Here is a 15,926-nt window from a genome sequence, read left to right on the forward strand (position 1 = left end):
CTGACTCTACCTCCCCCCTTGGAATGAGATAAAGTTGGGAGGAGCGGACCTGTCCGAACCCTCAAACTGAAGCCAAATCCCAGGCTTTGCTGGGTAGCAGCTCTGCCATCGGAGCCTTTAGTTCCAGGAAGGACAAGTGGGCTTGAAGGCGAGGACAAGGGGGGAGATAAGGAGGCAAAAAACGGCCAGAGAGAGAAAACAGGGATGGGGCAAAGAAGATGAAAAAGGAACAGTGTGTAGGAGGTAGGGACAGGGTCTGGGCAGAGAGCCAGGGACTGGCCCCAGGCCTGAGTCCAGGTGGGAGAAGTAGGGACCAGGTTCCAGGGCTCACCAGGCACGCCACTGTCAATGTGGACTCTGAGGGGCCAGGACCAGGGCCACAACCGCATAAATTTCTTCTTCTTTCTAGGGCTGCGCCAGAGGCATGTGGAGGTTCCCAAGCCAGGGGTCGAATGAGAGCTGCAGCTGCCAGCCTACACCACAGCCGCAGCAGTGCAGGATCTGAGCTGTATCTGTGAACCTACACCATAGCTCACAGCAATGCCGGATCCTTAACCCACTGAGCGAGGCCAGGGATCAAACCCACATCCCCACGGATACTGGTTGTGTTAGTTAACACTGAGCCACGATGGGAACTCCAACCACATAAGTTTCTGTTTCCATCATCCAGACCATAAAGAGTGGCCATGGATAAGAACCAGGGGGTCCCCATCTCGACCTGCGTGGACACAGATACACACACAGGATTGACCCAGACCAAGATGTCTGCAAAGACACGAGGGTGTAAACACACAGATGACACACAAAAGGATACAGGCACAGGCCTGGAGACAAGGACACAGATCCACATACAGACATGAGAAAAGACACAGACACAGATGCACACCAACCCAGAAGACAAACGTGCAAACACATGGAGACACTCATATGCCCGCAGACACGCAGAGGAAGTCACAGATACCGCACACATGGGTGCACACACCCACACCCACGAGGAGACACCCTGAAGGTGTCAGAGGGACTGCAGAGAGGCAGGCAGGTGGCCGGACCTCATGGACAGACAGTTTCTTGCTTATGCCTGGCCCTTGAGGGGTCACAACTATTGCCTGTGCACGGCAGGCTTGAGGATCCAGGGCCGCCACACAGAACTGCTCCCCAGAACCCCCTCACCAGCTTCACGAACACACACGCGACGGCCCAGATCTCCTGACACACGTGTGCGTGTCCTGGCAGGCCTATGCCCCACCCATGGGGGCTGACATCCCATTCTGGGGTGCAGAGAGGGGCCACAAGACAGCCCCCTCCTCCACAGGCCACAGGCTGTGCCTGCTGGCAGAGACAAGGGGCCCAGGCTGGTCCAGGAGGAGGGAGGGGTTGGGGGGGGCCGGGGCGCGGCTGGGGCGGGCACAGGAGCCCGTACCTGTCAAACAAGAGCCAAGGAGCAAACTAGCTTCTTAGTCACCTTGCTCTTCTCCCCGCTTTGGCAGCAGCCCCTCAGGGCAAGGGGAAGCTGATATCATAATTATTGGCTCACCCAGCAGCTGCCTCCCCTCACCTGATGTCAGCACAGACCCAGGACGGCCGAGCTGACGGACTGACAGACAGACGGAGCTCCTGGCCCCCCAGACCCCGGCCCCCACGCCGACCTGCTTCACTGAGCAGGTAAGAGGAGACCCGGCCCAAGTCAGCCGTGGAGGCCAGCGGGGCTGGGCCAGGGTATGGGGGGGGTGGCCTTTTTAACAGGCCCTGGGAGTAACTGGGAGCACCTGGGTGCTCCCCGTCTTCTCATTGCAGCTCAAGGGAGAATCAGGAAGTGGGGTGAGTGCCTGGAGGCCAAGGAGGACCCCCTCCTCCATGCTCCTACCTCTTCTTCCTGTTCCAGGTCGTCTAACTTCAATCTTTCTTGCTGTAGTGTGGTTTCTCCTTCTGGTGCCTGGTGGATTTGGTGTGTGGGTCTCCTTGTGTTGGGAGGGTGGGCTTAGCCACACGGTACCAGGAGAAAATAAGGACTCTGAAGGGCTAGAATTGGAAAACGAGAGCCGAAAGACCGGGAGGCAGATTCCCAGTTTAGTGGCTTCTCCAAGTGGAGCGGGGAGAGCCCGGCTCTGGGGGGCTGAGTGGTGCTAAGGCTGTGCGTCGATCAAGGAATCACTCAGCATCTCTGAGCGGAGTTGGCTGGGATCTAGATACCTGGGCCTGGTTGCGGGGGAGGCCTGGGCTGCAGGAAGGAGATGGTGCAGCTGGTGGAGAAGGAGACAGATGGCAAACAGGTGTTGTGGCCAGAACCTGATGCTGAGCTGAAGGCAGAATCCCCCAGAGGCCTAGGACCATCTCTCTCCCTCCAGACCCCTGAAATCAAGAGGCCTGGTGAGCAGACCTGGGATATGCAGGGAGGTCTCAGACGCCTGGAGTTGGGGGTCTGGGGAGCAAAGGCCCTTCGGGAACTGGCTGGAGCAGCAGGAAGACCCCTCTGACTCCTATGGCTTCCCCCCTCCCCAACACCCAATCTGGTCGAGTAAGGTTCTGGCATTCCCCGTGGAGTCCCCAGGCCTCCCTAAATGTCCAAAGAAACAAGTTAGATTAAGAATAGACTCGATTAAGTGGGTGTGTTTGCCTCTTCTCTCTGCACCTATAGGCGTGGGAAGAGAGGTTTATGTGTGTGTGTCACGGTCACGACTGGTCCGCAGGAAAGAACCTGGGTGGAGAGGGCACATCCTCTTGAGAAGTCATCTCCTCTGTGCCCCCTGCTTCTAGGGGGGCATTCCCCACGCTGGACAGGTTGCTCCCCCTCCCCACTTTCCTGAGGGAGGAAACATGGTCATTCCCTGCCCAGCCTGATGTGCTTCCTGGAGGCTGAAGTCTCTGCAGCCCAAGGATCTGGCTCTGCTTTGCCCCCACAGGCTTCTCCATTGCGTGCTGTTAAACCCAGGTCCTCTGGGCTGGTTGGTGAGATGCGGAGGGTGGCACGGCACTCCCGTCCTGTCCCCGCGGGCCCTTTTACCACCTTGGTCATTCTCTGACCCCCAGGATGCAGGCCATAGAAAGGCACCCCCAACCGCCCGGGCAGTGCCTCCGTCCCAGACCCCCTCTGCTGCGGTGAGCCAGGCAGGGCCAGAGGGGAGCTGGGTCCTGGGGAGGCTCGGGTCCCCAGGAACGAAGGTACCGTGGGGAGAGGTGCATGTCCTCCCAGCTCCCCACCCGGCCCCGCCCGACCTGCCTCTGCCGAGCTCAGCTCCGGGCTCCAGGGCCTGCCGAGGCACGCTGCCCGCCCCCCAGGCCCGGCGCCTCACTCACCTCCCAGAGCCAGGAACCTGTTCTCCCAGGAATGCCAGGGAGTTCTCAGAGGACTTTATTTCCCAGGGGCTCGGAGCCCCAAAAACCCTCTCGGTTCTGCTCCTGGGAAGGCAAGAGAAAGATTAAGGGAGTTGGGAACCCTCCCTGTTCCCCATGTTTGTCTCACCCATACACTGACCTCATATGGCCCCCAATCAACAGCTGTGCCTTCATTCATTGTGAGACAGGAGAAGGCTTGGGACAGTTAAAGACAAGAGGGAAAGCCCACCAGTGACACTTGGCTTCTGGGAAGCTCACCTTGGTCTCAGAGAGAGCCTTTTTTAGCCCCCAAGGAGAGTTCCATCCACCCTCTAAGAAAGGACCACTTCCAGCATTTCCTGTTGTGGTTCAGCAGGTTAAGAACCCAACCAGTATCCATGAGGATGCAGGTTCAATCCCTGGCCTTGCTCAGTGGATTAAAGGATCTGTCATTGCTGCGAGCTGTGGTGTAGGTAGCAGTGGTGGCTCAGGTTCCATGTGGCTGTGGCTGTGGCATAGGCTGGTAGCGCCAATTCGATCCCTAGCCTGGGAACTTCCATAGGCTTCAGGTGCAGCCATAAAAGAAATGAAAAGGAAGTACCACTTCCCAGGGTCTCTCCATCCTTCTCAGCCAGGAAGTCCTTCCCACCATCTGACCTTCCTCCTTTCAGCTTGAGTCTTCATAGACCAGCAGAACCCCCACTGCCTGCCTCCCCAGGGTTCCAGCACCTAGCTAGAGACTAAGTCACACTGACATTTCCTAGGAGCTTGTGTACAGGAAGAAAGAGAAATAAGGCCTTGTGTGCACTGCCCCTTCTATTAGTCTCTCTGGCTCCACGCTCTAAAGAGACAGAGACTGGTGGGAGGCATTTCTGCCTGCCTTCCCTTATTCCCCTACATCAGAGGGACCCCCAGAAACAGAGGTCCTGCAGATGTGCCCTCCCCTCTTTCTTCCCCAGTCCCAGCCCACCCTCCCTGCTGAAGCCCGAAGCGGGGAGCTTAGCAAGCTGAGATTGGCTTCTGCAGCAGGAGAGATTGACATTTGACTTCAGAGAGCTGCTTCAGCCTTTTTAATTGAGTTTAGCCGGACTATGTGACCACGGGAGGTGGTTTCCAGAGTGGAGAGGCAACCATTGATCTGTGATGGGTGTGGCTGGGCTGGTGACATGCCCAGGAGCTGGGGAATGACAAGATGACCTCTGCAAGAGTACATCGCAGAAGCATCAATCAAAGGTCCCTGAGCAATTTTGGTCTTTCCAGTGTCATCATTCCTATCCTTTGCCCCTTCCTCCAACTCTGCACCCATCGCAACCTCCACCCCGCCACCCTCCCATCTCCTCTCACAACCCAGGTCTATCCCCCTCCCCATCTCCAACCCCAACCCAGCCCTCTTCCTATCCAATCCCCATCCCCAATTTCACCTCCACCTCCACAACCCCATTCCTCTCTTCCCTCTCTCCTTCGCCTCCTTAGTCCCACCTCCGACTTCATCCCGCCTCCATCCTCCCATCTGCACACCATTTTCAGCCCCCCAGAATAGATCTACCCATACCTCGGAGATCCACTTTGGAGTTCAACACCCTTCATCCATGCCCCCGCCAGGTCCTGGTATGTCCTTCACATTCTCCCAGTGTTCAAAAAAAGCCCAGGGCTTTTTTTTTTTTTTTTTTTTTCCCTCTTGGCTTATATTGGCCAATAAGCCAAAATGGATTGGCTAGGAGAAGCCGTTCAGCTTCCTAATCCTATCTGGTCCTTAAGGGCTGGATGTTGGCTCAATAGTAAAAGTGAGTTCATGCACAACAAGACAAGTTGAGGTCTGATGTCCACATGGACCTCTTGACACTGCAGGTGTGTGACAGGGGAAGTGGGGTGATGAAGAGACAAGCTCAGAGGACCCCAAAGGGAGGCAGGGGGGCAGGGGAGGTGCTGGGAGCATAATCGGTCCTATTAGGCATGGCCAGGCCCAAGGCAAGGAGATGGACAAAAGCTCAGGCAAGGAAGCCTGCCAGGTTGTTTAGGAATGACTGCAGCCGTGAGCATCCCTGGGTCTCTACCCCACCTGTGGCTCTTGCTTAGTCAGCTCAGATTAATGGGGCTTGGAGAGAATTAGCTGAATCGTGATCTCTCAGGGAACTTGACTCGAGAGCCAGCTGTGAGTCACAGGCAAAAGGAAACCTAGGCTCTCATGGCTACTCTGGAAGCTCCAGAGGATGGGCACCCCTCAAGACCCCCCAGACTGTGCCAGAGAGCTTCCCAGAGGTCTGACCCTAAACCCTCCACCCTGTGCTCCTCAAGCCCTGCTCCCTCAGCCTGAAGCTGCTGCTTCTGACAAGCTTCAGCCAACCTAGGCACCACACACACGCACACACACACACACACACACACACACTCCCAGAACGACGGGGTGTGGCCCTGGAACCGGATCGCCCGGAGACTGTTGGATATCCCACCTACACTTGTAAATTCCACAGCCATGTCCCAGACTACACCAGCCCATCAGCCGGTCTTGGAAGGCATAGGATGTGCATGAGGACACATATACACACACATCGCCGTGATCAGAAAACCCAATTATCACACTCTCCACTTAGCAGAGGCAGAATGCCAGCAGTGTTCACTGTCAGAGGGGTCCCCACATTGGACCCCAAGGAGCAAGTGGCTTTGGAGAAGAGGCCCTGCCTCTCTGAGCCTTCTCACGATCACATCAAGTCTGCCCAAGGTGGGAAGGGTTTGGGAGAGAACGTTTTTTGGGATGACAACGCCAAGCCCAGGAGGATCTGGAGGTAGTCAAGGGAAAAGTGGAAAATATAAGGATGGATCATACAACCTAGCGAATATAGCTAGTATTTTATCACTAAAATGGAGTATAACCTGTAAAATTGTGAATCACTGTATTGTACATATAATATTGTACATCGACTATACCTAATTAAAATTTTTTTCATGAATAAAAACAAAAAACAAAGGAGAAAGGTGGGGGCTGGATCCTAGGAGCTGGATGGGCTCAAGGAAACACCTCAGAACCTGCCACTTCTCCACATCCTTCTCCTTGGATGGGCAAGGGAGTGACCCTGCTGTCAGAGCAGGCTTCACCCAGCCCAGGTGCCTGGCAGAAGGGCCAGCGCACATGCACCTGCATAGCAGAGAAGAATCCCTTCCACAGTGTGGCGGGGGCCTGGGGCGGCCGGGGCTCGGTTCCCCATCTGTCGAGTGAGTGAAGAAGAGGCTGGATGGGAGGGCCTCCCAGAGCTCGTCTCACCCTGAAGCTTAGTTAAATCCGGGCAATGAACTTCCTGCCTCCCATGTGTGTGTGTGTGTGTGTGTGTGTGTGTGTGTGTGTGAGGCGCGTGTGCGCGCACGCATGTGCATTTGTGCTCTAGATGGCATGGGGGGAGGGGCTCCACCAGTATGCATTTGTCTTGTGCTCCATCTGTATTATTAGCAGTGGTGGCAGAATTAATACCCCTAATAATAGATTGGTAATAATGAGCAGTCCTTCTGATAATGATATGTACAGAACAGGAGAGGCTCCTGGCTCAAAGGGTGGTAGGATCCTGAGCCATTTCATGCCCCCACTGAGGCGAGCAGGCAGAGAGATGCCTGGGTCATCCCAGGGGTAGTCCCTGGGGAAGGGCAAATGCTCGAAGGGGCAAAGGTCTCAGGCCGCATCTCGCTCCTGAAACCCCATGGGCCCGAGGCCCCAGGGGAGACAAGCTGGTATCCGTTTATCGTCCTCAGAGCATTTTGACATCCTGGTTCTTGTTCAGTCCCCAGGCCAGCCAGGGCGGTGTACAGGGCAAAGAAGAGGTTCCCATTTTATATAGGAGGAAATGCGGTTCATTTCTGTGACTAGCCCATGCCGAAGGCAGAGCTGGGAGAGGAGTTTCTGGGGTCGCTGGTCAGAAAGATGCCCTATGAGGGAACGGGGCGCAGGTGCGGGAGCTTTGTAAGGCAGCCCAGGGCTTCTGAGATAATAAAGGCCAGGCTAGGGGATAAGGTGAAACAAGGCCCCCTCCTGCCTGTTGGTCTCACAGCTCATATTCTCAGCCGCCAATCACTGCCACAGCCAATCAAGTCTGTAGCCAGTTACCAAAGCAGCCCACAGGAGGTGGGACCACCAGGCTCAGCCCTGAGAAACCACAGATAGAATGGGTGCTCAGAGGCTAAGAACTTCAGTCCATCTCCCAGCTCCTTCCTCTACCCTCGCGTCAGCCAGTGTGGTGGGAGCAGCTTGTCCTAAGGAAGGATGGAGGCCACACGGTATCATCTGTGAAAAATCCTCTTGCTCCTTCAGTCACGTCCCACCTCACCATCCACCCTTTCAACCCCTTCACCACAGGCAGACTGAGGATTAGAAGGAACTTTCTTTGGCGCTCCCACTGTGGCTCTGTGGACTAAGAATCCGACTCTAGCGACTCGTGCAGCTGTGGAGTGGAGGCTTTCATCCCTGTCTTGATGCAGTGGGTTAAAGGAGCCAACATTGCCGCAGCTGCCGCCTGTGGCTCAGGTTCAGTCCCTGGCTGGGAACGTCCGTAGGCCACAGGTGCAGCCATAAAATTAAAAAAAAAAAAAAAAAAGCCAACAAACAAAACAAATAAAAACAAAAACAAAGAAGGAACTTTCTTTGGAAATCAGACCACTGCTTTCTGCACACGGCCCCCTGGGAGAACTCATCAGGTCCCCAGGGGTTCTAGGTCACCTGGTCCACATACAAGTCCCTTGCCAGGCCTGTTCTCACCGTCAGACCCAGTCATGCCTTTAAAAATCTCTGGGTAAGGTAGGGGGTGGGGCACACCTACTCCCTTAATTGCCCGTGTAAGGGTCTCGTACTCTTAGAATTGAGAATTTTTTCTCCCACTCCCAACCCACCTGCTAACCTTGGTGGGCAAGCTGACTTTGCTTCTGGGAACAGGATCTGGAGGTGGCTCACAGCCTCAGAGCTTGAACTCCAGAGTAGGCGGAAGAGAGGAAAAGGCAGACCAAGAACAAGAGATCCCTGGGGGTTGGAGGTGTTTCGGCGGGGCGTCTCTTAGTGTCATCTGAGGGGTAGGGAGACCCCGGTAGAGCCAGCCTCTCAGGCTAGGTGGTCATAGCAGAGGAGAAAAGGGGACCAGGCAGCTATGCCTCAGAAAGCGAGAGACGGGCGTTTTTTGAAGGATGGCCTTTCTTATTTCCTTGAAACCAAGCATCTCTTCCCTCCCATCTACCGAATGAGCATCCATAGGCAGTTCAAGAACACCCATTAATCTGCAACTGTCCATTCATTCATCTGCCTGTCCATCTGTCCATGCATCTGTCTTCCAGCTTTCCATACAGTCATTTATCCACTCATCAATCTGTCGGTCCATTGATCTGTCCATTTCATCCATCCATCCATCCTCCATTCCTCCTTCCATTCATTCATCCATCCATCCATCCATCCATCATGCATCCATCCAAAGAGGTCACGCCCCAGTTGGTCTCCCCAGGGCTGCTGGGAAGAGTCTGTGGTCCTGTGGCATTTATAGGGCATGTGACCTGCCTGCCTGGCCTGGGGAGGCAGTCCCGCCCCAGCCCTCAGGCAGGGGGCCGGTCCAGGCATGTGGGAGTATTTATACCTCGATGGAGGCTCCCGCAGAGCTGCTGGGCTGAATGACTCCCCGAAGCTGTGATGGTGGCCACGACCCAGAGCCCACTGTGAGTGCCTGGATTCAGCTCTTTTGGGGGCCAGGGCTGGGTGGCAGGGGCTGGAGACGGATGGAAGAGAAGGGAAGCTGCCCACTGGTGGCCAGGGATGGAGGAAGGGAAGGAGAATGGGAGAACAGGAAGGTGTCGGAGTCAAACATCCGCAGCAAGGCTGGGACCCATCCCAGAGGAGGGATGAGTCCATCGCCATGTCCTTGCCCTTGGTGAATGGCAGGAAGGATAGGGCAAGAGGACCAAGGTTATGAGAGAGACTAAGGTTAGACATCTGGAAGAACTTCCATGTCAGCCCCAGGCATGGAAGGTGGTTCAAGTGCTTTTTTAGGACTGACGTCCCCAGTGATGCTCCAAGACCAGCCTCCTTCCAGAGGCAGGGGAATGACTCAAGTGGCTTCAGGAGAGCCCTGGTTTGGGGGATGGGAATGCCTCAGCTGCAGGCATTGGTGGCTCAGACTTGAGGAAAACACCACAAGGACAGCTCTTCATCCTGTGTTCTTCCCCCCTCCACCTGCTGCCCTTTCCATTGGTAGCTGCTGTTCAGAGCACCTTACTCAGATCTCAAGGCAGGGGCGGCTGACCCACTTCCTGACCCTGAGCCAGAGCCAGAGGGGCCAGTATTTTGGCCTCAGAACCCCCAACCCTTGAGGAGAGCAGAGGAGCTAGAAACCTCCTCTTTCTTTGCATCCCTAGACCCCAGTTCCCTGGGTGCCCAACTTTAGGAATGGCCTGCAGGCCCTTCCTGTCACCCCTGCTAGGTAACTACCCAGCTGTTCCGGGGGACCCCTCCCAGCAGCAGGGCGGGCGGAGCCCTGGGTGGGGCCACAGGCAGCACTGGGCACGGTCCCCACCCCTTGTAAAACATGCTGCTGCAGCCAGCGACAGAAACCATTAAGGCGGAACTGCACCGTCTCCACCTCTCATAAAGGGCGGGGAGGAGCAGCCCGGTGGGAGGGAGTGTGGAGAGAGCCCGGCGAGGGCCCTTCGTGGCCTCTGTGACTCAGCTGCCCACAGGGGGTACAGGGACAGGCCCTCCCAAGGAACCCTCCAACCTTGCCCCTCACCTGCCACGCTGGCTTCCAGATGTGAGCAAGGAAGCCCAGGTGTTCCTGAGGCGGGGCGGTGCAGCGTAGTGGTTAAGCACCTTGGCTTTGAAGCCTGTGTCTGAATCCTGGGGAGCAATATTTACTAGCTGAGTGACCTTGGACACGTCAGGTTAACCTCTCTGAGCCTCAGTTTCCTCATCTATAAAATGGGGGTGATAATACAGTGCCTCCCTGCCGGGGCGGAATAGCTCACCCCGCTGTTCCTCGCGCCCTGGAGGATTTCCTCAGGGAGGCTGCTCCCAAGGGAAGAGCAGAGGCAAGGGCCCAGCTGACAGCTCTGTGGACCATACACTCATCCACAGGACCAGCTGTAGCATCTTGAGTTATTTATTTTTAACGAAGGTATAGTTGATTTACAGTGTTGTATCAATTTCTGCTGCACAGTAAAGTGACTCCATCATGTGTGTGTGTGTGTACACACATTCTCTTTTTTAGTATTATTTTCCATCATGTTCTATCCCAGGAGATTGCAGCATCTTTAGATGCACATGGTCCCAGCTCATCCTTTTTCTTATAAGGAAACTGAGTACAGAAATGGGAAGTGACTTGTCCAAGGTCACGCAGCCAGCCAACGGGGTATCCCCTGGTCCCCACCCCCAAATGCCCCCTGTGCCTTAGTCCTGGGATAAAAGAAAAAGAGTCGCTGGGAGTGGGAAAATGTGCTGGGTGGAGGGAGCACAAAGCCTCTGTCTGTGTTGGTAAGAAGGGCACAGAGCAGAGATTTGGTAATGATGGTGGTTGATCCCGTGGTCATACATTCTGGGGAATTTCTTCCTTGTCATGGTCCCTACTCAGGTTAGAGGGCCATTTCTTTCTTCCTTCTGCCTCAGGGAAGATCAAGTCTACTTCTTCCAGCCCCCACCCCTCCTCAAGGGTCATGGCAGAAGGGGAAGTTCGGAGAGCAGAGGGTAGCCAGAATACTCAGATGCTTAGATGGTCTGCAGCTAATGTCTTGCCAGGATTGTCCCTCTGGAATGTGTTTGGCGGTGTAGTGGGGGCTCCTGAGGCCTGAGACTCAGGAGATGTGGTTTTCAGTTTTAACTAGGTGGCCCTGGGCACGTCATTTCTCAATCTTCTCCCCTGAAAAATGGGATTAATGACCTTTCTCCCCTACCGGTGGTGTGCTGGTTTGGAGGGCTACCAACCAGCTCTCCCAAAAAAAAAGTCTGGGAGTTCCTGCTGTGGCACAGCAGAAACAAATCTGCCTAGTAACCATGAGGACGCAGGTTCGATCCCTGGCCTTGCTCAGTGGGTTAAGGATGCGGTGTTGCCATGCGCTGTGGCGTAGGTTGCAGATGCGGCTTGGATCTGACATTTCTGTGGCTGTGGCATAGGGAAGTTTCTGAGGGAAGTTTAGTGTAGGCCAGTGGCTACAGCTCCAATTCGACCCCTAACCTGGGAACCTCCCCATACCGCGGGTGCGGCCCTAAAAAGCAAAAAAAAAAAAAAGAGTCTGATTTGTAGCATTCACTAATGTCCTTGGGTAAACCCTCCCACCATGGCTGATTTGGGAATTAGAAAGAGATGGGCACAATTGCCCTAACAAGTTCATAGCACCTGGCTCCGGGGCACCACTGCCTGCTCTCTCTGGGGCAAAGGGAGGATGCCATCCGATAATAAATACAAAAGTGCCTTGTAAACTTCAAGATGCTTTATAGATGGAAAGTTGGGATTAGAAAACTTTACAATCAAAGGACCCCCCAGGGCACAGTCCACCATGGAGAGCCCTGGCCCAGCTCAGCCCAAAAAGGGGTCAGGCTGTAGCTCGTGGGAACCCACCCCAAGTGAAAGGGTCATGGGTGCCATCGGGAGTAGCTCCTGGGATCTGAGAAAGGAGGAGAGTGGACTGGACCCCCGGACTGGTTCACTGATGCTCTTTGCACATACACATCCCAATGCGCCCCCTGAAACTGAAGCAGGTAGGATAAAAAGGCTTCAGCTGCAGCCGTCGGAGAAGCCCCCTGGGGAATGCAAAGCATTCCCAGCACTTCCCTGGGAGTTTCTGCAGCCATTCTCCCTCAGGGGAATGGCTAAAATGACCTCTGAGGCCAGAGGGTCAAGAGAAGGGACTTTAGCTTCTGCGGGGGGGAATGATGTCAGGGAGATGGAAGTGGCAGGCAGGAAAGAGGAGTTTCCTCTGCTCTCCCTGACCCTACCCCCAGAGCTCATGCTTTAAAAATAACTCTGTCCCACTGGTAATTATTAATAATAGCTATCATTTGTGGAGCCCATACTATGCATTAAGCTATTTACAAGCAATATTTCATCTAACCCACCAGAGAGGTATGTATTATTAGCCCCTTTTTACCGATGAGGAAACTGAGGCCCAAGGAAGGAAGTTAAGCAAGTCGCCCAACCAAAGTCCCCCAGCTACTGGCATTCAAACCCAGTTCCAACTCTAGAGTTTCTGAACCAGATCATCTGACTCCAGAAGCTCCACCAGTTACTCCAGAAAGGGATCAGGGGCCGAGGCAGCCTCATCCTTCTCTCAGTGAACCTGCCTGGTGCTGGGCAGAACCCCCCCCCCCAGTGTATCCCAATTGAAACCCCTCTACCCAGCCCCTGAGGCACGAGGACCCTTTGCAATGCAGTTGGTGAAGGATCTCATCTTTCAGGAGCTGTGCAGTCTTCGGCAAGTCACTCAACCTCCTCTCCAAGTCAGTTTTCCTCATTTGTAGAAAAGCGCGTCCACTGAGGAAGCCAAGGGGATTTGTCACCAAATCAGGAGTCATCCTTTGTAAAACCTACGCAGAGGAAACCCTGCACTGAGGTCCAGTCAGGGACTCCTGTACCCTCGATGCAATCAAGAGGTGGGCCTCTGAGCTCTGCACAGCCTCCTTGCTTCTCATCCTGTCCCTGGGGGCCTGGAGGAGGTGGAGTGGTGGTTTGGCCAAGCCAGGATATAAAAAGCGTCAGCCTTGGGTGAAGGCCTGTGACATGTGGGCACTCAGCCGGGGCTACAGGTTATGTCCCAGGCCATAGGGGCTGCGGCCAGGATGGGGGTCCTCAGCAGGAGGGGCGGCCCACGCTGAGTCTCAGAGGCCCCCTCAGGCTCACATCGCAGAGGAGCAGAGCTGTGGGTCTGAACCCCCCGGGTCAGGCTGAGCGAAGGCCAGACAGACAGGGCAGGGCTGCAAAGGCAGCTGCCACCTGGGCGCTGGGTCATTAGCTAATCTCCCCAGGCCCGAAGCAGTGAGACCAGCAGGAAAACCAGTCTGGGGTCCGAAGGCACAGCCACACTTGGTCAATGAGGCAGGTAGTACAATATGCGTCCTCGAGCGTTTTCTATGTGCCTTTTACTCATCAAGCCGCTTAATATTCATGATGACCCTATGAGGTGGGTCCCAAGCCCCATTATCAGAGAAGCAAAGGGAGAGACAGAGAATTGCACAGTCTTTTTCAAAACCACACAGCCAGCAAGGGGCACAGCTGGGACTCAAGCTCCGGTGGGCCCCAATCCCAAACCTTTGCTCTTAACCACGTGCTCTTCTGCCTCCAGAGAAGAGAGGGACCACTGGCCCACGTGTTCCAAAGCCTGAGACCTGGGGGCAGGAAGGGCCCCAGCCTTGCCTCTGGAGGGGCTGGAGAATGCCTTGGCAAAGTAGGTCTGGCCCGGAGCCAGGCGTGGCAGGCAGGCCCCAGCCATCCAGGGGCTGTCCAGGGAGCAGGGGCCGGGGCCGGCGGTCATGCGGAGCCAGAGATGGGCTGCCCTGCCCCTTGGGCCCCAGTCCTGCTCCACCACGGTGTCCAGTTACAGGCACCTCGGCGCTTCCCTGGTCACGCCACATTTAGCATTGCCGAGTGAGCAGCACCAAGACATGGAGAAAGGGTGGTGGAGACTCTTGAAGGGGCGGGAGAGCCTCCACCAGGCGCCCTCCCTCCCCCAAGCCCCCTGCTACTGGCCCCCTCCGTCCCAGAGCGACTTTGGGCATATGCCCTCCCTTCCTTGTCCCCAGCATCTCCCTTATCAAATAAAGGAGGGAGCTATTTAGCAAAGATGTACCAACGCCAGGCTGGGCACATGGGGACAGGGAGGCCACCCCTCCCTCCCAGAGACCCTAAGAGAGCAGGGCTCAGGCAGTGCAGTCATCCCACTCTGCCTGGGGGGGGTCTTGGGTAAGCATAAACCTCTGCTTTTCTTGTCGCTTGTCCCCCTGCCCCAGCTCAAGCACCCCCACTCTGGCTCCTGCCACAGGAAGAATCTGTAAGAGGAGTGTGGCCTCCAGAGTTGGACAGCTCTGGCTTGGACTCTTCCCTCTATCAAGGATTAGCTGTGTGACGTGGGCAAGTCACTCAACCCCTCTGAGCCTCAGTCTCTTCATCTGAAGGGTGGGGTTAATACTGTGCCCCCCTCACAGGATCATTCTGCCAATAAACCCATGAGAAAGTTCTCCTAATCCTGTGCACAGTGACCAGCCAAGAGCAGGCCCTCAGCAAATGGGAGCTTTTCTCAGAGGCCGCTCGGGCAAAAAAGAGTAAATTCTGGAGAGACTGCCCTTTGCAGGTGCTGAGGGAAGGCAGAGAGCTGAAGAGAGTAAGAGCCATACTCCTAATGATAAAATGAGAAGAGCTGGCATTTATTGGTCACTTACTACATGCCAGGCACTGGGCTAAATTCTTCGTGTGCCTAATTTCATTTAATCTGGCATCCCCCTGAGGGCAGGCCCCTCTCTTCCCCTGTTTTTGTTGTTGTTGTTGTTGTTGTTGTATTTTTGCTATTTCTTTGGGCCGCTCCCACAACATATGGAGGTTCCCAGGCTAGGGGTCGAATCGGAGCCGTAGCCACTGGCCTACACCAGAGCCACAGCAACGCAGGATCCAAGCCGCGTCTGCAACCCACACCACAGTTCACGGCAACGCCGGATCGTCGACCCACGGAGCAAGGGCAGGCACCGAACCCGCAACCTCATGGTTCCTAGTCGGTATTCGTTAACCACTGCGTCACGACGGGAACTCTTTTTTTTTTTTTTTGTCTTCCCCTGTTTTGTTTGCTTTGTTTTGTTTTGTTTTGTTGGCCACATTCTGCATGTGGAAGTTCCCAGGCCAGGGATCAAACGCACGCCACAGTGGCAACCCAAAACCCCTGCTGTGACAATGCCAGATCCTTAACCCACTAAGACACATGGGAACTCATCTCTCCGTGTTTTTCAGACAACTGATGCGGAAGCTCAGAGAGCTTCGCAGACGCAGCTAGCAAGGAGAGGCAAAGGCTGCTTTGAGCTGGGCCCTCTTAGCTACCCAGCTGTACAGAGTTCTCTTATTCCAGAAGGTCTGAGCAGAAAGAGCCCTCACATGTCACAGGCTCAAGCCCCAAGTTTTTCAAATAGTGAGACTCAGAAAGGGTAGTGGCCCACACAAAGTCACAGGTACGGGATGGCGCGTGGAGGACAAAGGAAAAAAAACACACGTTGGCAGTTCTCATCGTGACTCAGTGGTTAATGAATTCGACTAAGAACCATGAGGTTGCAAGTTCGATCCCTGGCCTTGCTCAGTGGGTTAACGATCCGGCGTTGCCGTGAGCTGTGGTGTGGGTTGCAGACGCGGCTCGGATCCTGCGTTGCTGTGGCTCTGGCGTAGGCCGGTGGCTACAGCTCCGATTAGACCCCTAGCCTGGGAACCTCCATATCCCACGGGAGCGGCCCAAGAAATGGCAACAAGACAAAAAAAAAAATGTGCCAGACATTCCACAGTGGGCCAGGGTCGTGCCAGGCTAACAGGGCCACCAGCATCCAAGTCCCCTTGAGTCCACCAGCCTTCTCTCTCTGTGTGTCTTTCATACTCTCTCAGGCTATTTAACTGCTTCCTTCTGTTTCTGATGTTTCGCTCCGT

General features: G+C 55.1%; 1 protein-coding gene across 7 annotated transcripts in view; it reads left to right on the top strand.

Annotated features, from left to right (window-relative positions):
* Positions 1-1,445: 1,445 nt before the first annotated feature.
* Positions 1,446-15,926, top strand: part of FOXN1 (forkhead box N1) — a 30,504-nt gene continuing 16,023 nt past the window's right edge. For 6 of the 7 annotated variants that reach the window (XM_047758810.1, XM_047758814.1, XM_047758816.1 and 3 more), the window contains exon 1: positions 1,446-1,662. The gene's annotated coding sequence lies outside the window, so the exon portion shown is untranslated. Of the gene's footprint in view, positions 1,663-1,794; positions 1,819-15,926 lie in introns of all 7 variants that reach the window. The other variant, XM_047758811.1, reaches the window with a different exon arrangement.

The sequence above is a fragment of the Phacochoerus africanus genome, chromosome 14, assembly GCF_016906955.1.
Source record: "Phacochoerus africanus isolate WHEZ1 chromosome 14, ROS_Pafr_v1, whole genome shotgun sequence".
NCBI classification, from domain to species: domain Eukaryota; kingdom Metazoa; phylum Chordata; class Mammalia; order Artiodactyla; family Suidae; genus Phacochoerus; species Phacochoerus africanus.